Source organism: Periophthalmus magnuspinnatus, chromosome 9, assembly GCF_009829125.3.
Source record: "Periophthalmus magnuspinnatus isolate fPerMag1 chromosome 9, fPerMag1.2.pri, whole genome shotgun sequence".
Classification (NCBI taxonomy): domain Eukaryota; kingdom Metazoa; phylum Chordata; class Actinopteri; order Gobiiformes; family Gobiidae; genus Periophthalmus; species Periophthalmus magnuspinnatus.
This window is the reverse complement of record NC_047134.1, coordinates 3,692,457-3,699,106: the sequence shown is the minus strand read 5'-3', so window position 1 is coordinate 3,699,106 and position 6,650 is coordinate 3,692,457.

Genomic DNA, 6,650 nt, shown 5'->3' with positions numbered 1-6,650 from the left:
AAATCTGAACCAGGACTAAACCTGGACCAAACCAGGACTAAACCAGGACTGAAGCAGGACTAAACCAGGACTGAACCAGGACTGAACCAGGACTGAACCAGAGCTGAACCAGGACTGAACCAGGACTGAACCAGAGCTGAACCAGGCCTGACCTTGTGGTGGTGCTACACTGCCCCCTGCTGCACACACACAGTAGGACACACAATTGTTTCCATAAATCAGTATTATTTTCTCTTTTGTTTATTTTCAAACTTTTGTCTTTTAGCAACCACATTTAAACCCAAAGACAAACATTTTGTGGAGAGAGCTTTGTGGAGAAGTGAAGGACTTTTCATGATGAGTGCTGTTTTGTAAGTTACCATTAGTTTGGTTAGTATTAGTGGTCAGACCTTGGAAGGAGAAGGTCCATGATGAGCGTTCAGATCCTGCAGCAGATCCAGGAGCTGGAGGAGTGGCTGCACAGGTCAGACCACACCTCCTCTTCATCATCATCATCATCATGGGGATATTACAGTTACATTTACAATTTAAGAAGTTATACAAATGCACGTTAGCTAATGCTACTTTAACAGTGGACTGGTTTAACTTTTAGTCCTGGTTCAGTCCTGGTTCAGTCCTGGTTCAGTCCTGGTTTAGGCCTGTTTTAGTCCTGGTCTGGGCCGGTTCAGTCCAGGTTTAGGTCTATTTTTGTACTATTTAACCTTGATTTAGAGCCTGTTTAACATGTTATCTGGTTTAGACCATCAGGTTTTGATCTACTTAGACCTGGTTTACTACAGTTTAGTCTGGTTTAGCTTGGTTAGGTTCTGTGTTACACCTAGTCCTTGTTTAATCCTGGTTGAAGTCCTGGTTTAATCCTGGTGTAGACCTGGTTTTATTTCTTGTTGAGATCTTGTTTATTTCTTGTTTAGACCCGGTATAGATCTCGTTTTGGTCCTGGTGTAGACCTGGTTTTAGTCCCGCTTTAGTCCTTGTTTAGACCTTGTTTAAATGTGGTTTTGTCCTGGTTTAGATCTGGTTTGGGTCCTGGTTTAGACCGGGTTTAGTCCTGGTTTAGTCCTGTTTTGGTCCAGGTTTAGTCCTGGTTCAGATTTAAATTCCTGTTCAAAGCCTGTCTGTGTGTTGCCTTTTTTAGATGTGGCTTAGTGCTGCTTTAGACCTGGTTTTGGTCCTGGTTTAGGTCTGGATTTGATCCTGGTTTAGTCCTTGTTTAGACCTTGTTTAGTTCTTGTTTAGATGTGGTTTAGTCCTTGTTTACACCTGGTTCTAGTCCTGGTTTAGCCCTTGTTTAGTCCTTGTTTAGATGTGGTTTAGTCCTGGTTTAGACCTGATTTTGTGCTTGGTTTAGATCTAGTTTTGGTCCTTGTTTAGTTCTAGGTTAGACCTTGTTTAGTTCTTGTTTAGACCTTGTTGAGTCCTAGTTTAGATCTGCTTTAGTCCTGTTTTTGGTCCAGTCTGGAGGAGCGAGAGAAGGAGTTGTCTCATGAGGATACTCTGCTCCACGAGAAGCTCCTCCTCCTGCAGAGGGAGCAGCGACTGCACCCACAACCTCTGCGCCAAGCACTGGACCAGACAGAGAGGAGCATCGGGCTAGCGCTGGAGCAGATGAGCACACAGAGGACAAACAGCGAGGCCAAGAGGAGGAGAAGAGAGGAGGAGCAGGAGAGGAGAGAGAAGGAGCTGAAGAGGAGGATACAGGAGGTCCACCAGAGGATCACACAGTCAGGTGAAGATGAGCAGACAAGTTAGGAAGGACAGACAGGTGAGGAGGGACAGATAGATGAGGAGGGACAGACAGGTGAGGAGGGATAGACAGATGAGGAGGGACAGATTGATGAGGAGGGACAGACAGGTGAGGAGGGACAGACAGATGAGGAGGGACAGACAGATGAGGAGGGACAGACAGGTGAGGAGGAGCAGACAAGTTAGGAGGGACAGACAGGTTAGGAGGGACAGACAGGTGAGGAGGGACAGACAGGTGAGTAGGAGCAGAGGGTCAGGTGTGTGGTGCAGGTCAGGAGTGTGGTGATGAAGCTCCGCCCACAAGCCTACATCACCCATGCTCCCACACAACTATTCTCCATAAATATACAAAAACATGATACAAAACTGTACACAGCAACTTGACAAACCTGATGTGATGTGCAGTAGTTTCATTAGTGGGATGCAGCTGATTGTGTTGTGGTAGTGCTCTGAAGGGGGAGTGACTTAGCACAGGGGGAGTGGCTTTTTCAAAACAATAAAAGGAAACATGGTGATCTAAATGAATTACTTGTTAACAGTTAAGAGTGTGTGTGTGCAGAGGAGCGGTTCCCCCAGCAGAAGGCGCTGGTTCTCGCTCAGATCTCTGACTTGGATCAGGATCTTGTCAGACAAGAGAAGGAGCACGAGGCTATGCTGGAGAAAGTGGAGAAGGAGGAGAAGAAGCACAAAAACACACAGCTCAAAAAGTAACACTACACACACAATTGTACAACACACACACACAATACACAACACAGAGACACACACACACACATACATACATCAGACAGACACACACATATCTATACAACACAAACAACACAGAGACACACACACACACACACAGATGTACACACAGAGATACACACAGAGACACACACACAGATGTACACACAGAGATACACACAGAGACACACACAGATACACACACAGATGCACATAGACACACAGGAGCACACACACAGTGACACACAGACACACATAGACACACACACACAGTGACACACACACAGACACACATACACAGCAACACACACACAGCGACACACACACAACGACACACACATACAGAGACACACACACAGCGACACAGACACAGGTACGCTATACTGTGGAACATTCTACTTGCAGCAATAATATCTCCATGGAGACAAGCAGATGAACGTGCAATCAAAAAAGTTACACAGTGCAAGTTTAAACACACAGGTGCCACCGTGTCAGGGCTAACCACTCTGCCACTGTGACAGGCTGGTATGGGATAAAAAGCAGGAGGTGCAAGCGTCGCTCCTGTGGCTATGGAAGAGGGAGGTGAAGCAGAACGAGAGGTGCTTCTTGGCGGTCACAGACGCCCTGGGACAGACAGCTGAGCTCCAGGGTGCCATCAAAGTCATGAGCCAAGACCAGGGGGTGCTCTGCAAGGACACAGAGCTCAAGAGACAGATCTGCAAGAACCTGAGAGGAACCAACAAGACCCTGACCCAGGTCTGGACCAGGACTAAACCAGGACTAGACCAGGTCTGATCCAGAACTAGACCAGGACTGAACCAGGACTAGACCAGTTCTGATCCAGTTCTGATCCAGGTCTGATCCAGGTTTGAACCAGGTTTTAACCAGGACTGAACCAGGACTGAACCAGGACTAGACCAGGTCTGATCCAGGTCTGTTTGTGCAGGACATATGGAAATTGTCCCGGTGGGAGATGGACTTGAGCAGGAGGAGGATGGGTCTGAACAAGCAGAAAATGAGTTCTCTGGAGCTCACCCACAAACTCAGGTAATGCTCAGACACCAACTATACTAAACCAGACTAAACCAGATTAAACCAGACAGACCCACAAACTCAGGTAACGCTCAGACACCAACTATACTAAACCAGACTAAACCAGATCAAACCAGACAGACCCACAAACTCAGGTAATGCTCAGACAGTTTTTCATTTTTATTTAAGTCCAACTAGATTAAACCAGACTAAACCAGATAAAACCAGACTAGACCAGACTAAACCAGACAACACAAGACTAAACCAGACTAAACCAGTTTGAACTAGACTAAACCAGTTTAAACCAGACTAAACCAGTTTAAACCAGACTTGTAGGATATTTGGATAAGTATAACATATTAGTACCCTCACAATATGGCTTTAGGAAAAACAGAACCACATGTATGGCTATTTTAGATCTTGTTGAGAAAATGAACGATGCTTTTGAAAAAGGAGAGTACGGTATTGGGGTGTTTCTAGATCTTTCAAAGGCATTTGATACTATAGATCACGAAACTCTTCTTGGTAAATTGATGCACTATGGTGTCAGAGGAGTAGCACTCCAGTGGTTCAGAAGCTATATCTGTGGAAGAGAGCAATATGTGCATGTTGAGGAACAAAATTCAGACACAAAAATCATTGAGACAGGAGTCCCACGAGGATCCATTATGGGCCACTCTTATTTATTATTTATATAAATGATTTTGTCTTTTGTTCCAACAACATTCACAAAGTACTATTTGCTGATGACACGAATCTGTTTATATCACATAAAAACCTGGATCAGTTAGAGAAACTTCTAAATGAACATCTCATAAAGGTAAATACCTGGTTCAAATGCAACGAACTGTCTTTAAATATTAACAAAACCTTCTTTATTGTCTTCCTGCTGATCAGACATAAACCCTGTGATGGAGACATATGCATAAAAATAGACGTCCAAGTTATCCAACAAGTTGATTCTACTAAATTCTTAGGAGTGTATATTGATAAATCCTTAAATTAAAAAAAAAACACTGATGAGCTCGTTAAAAAAATATCCAAAACTGTTGGCCTACTGTTTAAAATAAGACATGTACTTCCATTGGAAGCACTGCTGACACTGTATAGATCCTTGTTTGAGACGCACCTAAACTATTGCATTGTGATATGGTGTAACACCTATCCCACTTACACTGTAAAACTCCAGATATTACAAAAAAAAAGCCATAAGGGCGATCACCTGGTCCTTGTCAAACTCTCCAACAAATCCACTCTTCCACAGATATGGCCTTTTAAAGCTGTGTGAAAGTAACATATATCACAATGCTTGTACAATGTACAGTGTGGTTCACAAACTAAACAGTCGATTGTGTGACTTTATCTCACTGCAATCATCCTCTCATCAGCACAACACAAGGAAAAAATGTATTTTAAAAGGAAAATTTAGGAAATTAAAATGTACCAGCCTTAGCGTCTGCTATAGAGGTCCACAAATATGGAACGAATTAAACATTGATACTAAACAGTCTCCCTCATTACATATATTTAAAAGAAAACTAAAATGCAAACTACTGTAAAGTTATAGTGCCTGACTTATTTAGTGCGGCTCAAGTTCTCCTTGCATTGGGTCTTCTCTCTGCTCATATGGGTGTGTGTATGTAAACATATGTGGATGTGTGCGTGTGTATGTATTATACATATATTTATATGTGTGTGTATGTGCATGTATATATGTATGCTATGCATGTGTCATATATAGATATTGTATATGATGTATAGGTGTGTGTATGTATATATATATATATATATATATATATATATATATATATATATATATATATATATATATATATATATATATATATATATATATATATATATATATATATATATATATATATATATATATATATATATATATATATATATATCAAAGGTAAAGAAAAGCCTGCCAAGCCTCATGGGTGTTTCACACAGGGTGATGGACCCCATTCCATAAGCTTTACAGCTTCTTGGGGTTCCATGTTTTTCACAGGGTCAAAGGGTAATATGTGAACGACATACATGTCTGTGTGTAGCATGTAAACACTGAGTTGTGGATGTGTGTGTTGCTACATGTGTATGTGCCTTACTAAACTTTGACCATTGTGAAAAGTAAAATTGAAATTGAATTGAATTAAACCAGTTTAAGCCAGACTAAACCAGACGAGACCAGCTTAAACCAGATAAAACAAGACTAAACCAGACTAAACCAGTTTAAACCAGACTAGAACAGACTAAACCAGACAAAACAAGACTAAACTGGACAAAACAAGACTAAACCAGACTAGATACACTCACAAACTCAGGTGACACAGACAGTTTTTAATTTTTGTTTAAGTCCATCTCACAGTTGGACGACAACAACAACAACACAATACAGCCAAGAACTCACTGTGTAACAACAACAACAACAACAACAACAACAACAACAACAACACACTAGAGCCAAGAACTCACTATGTAACAAAAACAACACCAACTACAACAGCAAGTACAACAACAACAACAACAACAACACACTAGAGCCAAGAACTCACTGTGTAACTACAACAACACACTAGAGCCAAGAACGCACTGTGTAACAACAACAACAACAACACACTAGAGCCAAAAACTCACTTTATAACAAAAACAACACCAACTACAACAGCAAGTACAACAACAACAACTACAACAGACTAGGGCCAAGAACTCACTGTTACAACAAAAACAAGAATGACAACAACAACAACAACAACAACAACAACAACAATATGAACAGTAGTAACTTTCTCCTTCTTAAATATGACCTGTAGATTCTGTGTTTAATTATATGACTAAAACCTGTGATTTCAGCGGTGAGTGGCAGGAGCTGTCCCAGAAGCAGGACCAGCAGAGTGAGGAGATCCAGGGACTGAAGGAGGAGCAGAGGAGAGAGAGTAAGAGGAGGAAACACACTGAGAGGAGCGTACGGAGAGCTACAGAGGTCCTGCAGGAAATCATACAGGTACTTCCACTCCCCAGACTCCTCCCTTTCCCCAGACTCCACCTCCCACTCCCCAGACACCTCCTTCTCCTCAAACTCCACCTCCCTCTCTAAACATTCCCCTGTCCCCAGACTCCTCCCACTCTCCGTAGACTCCTCC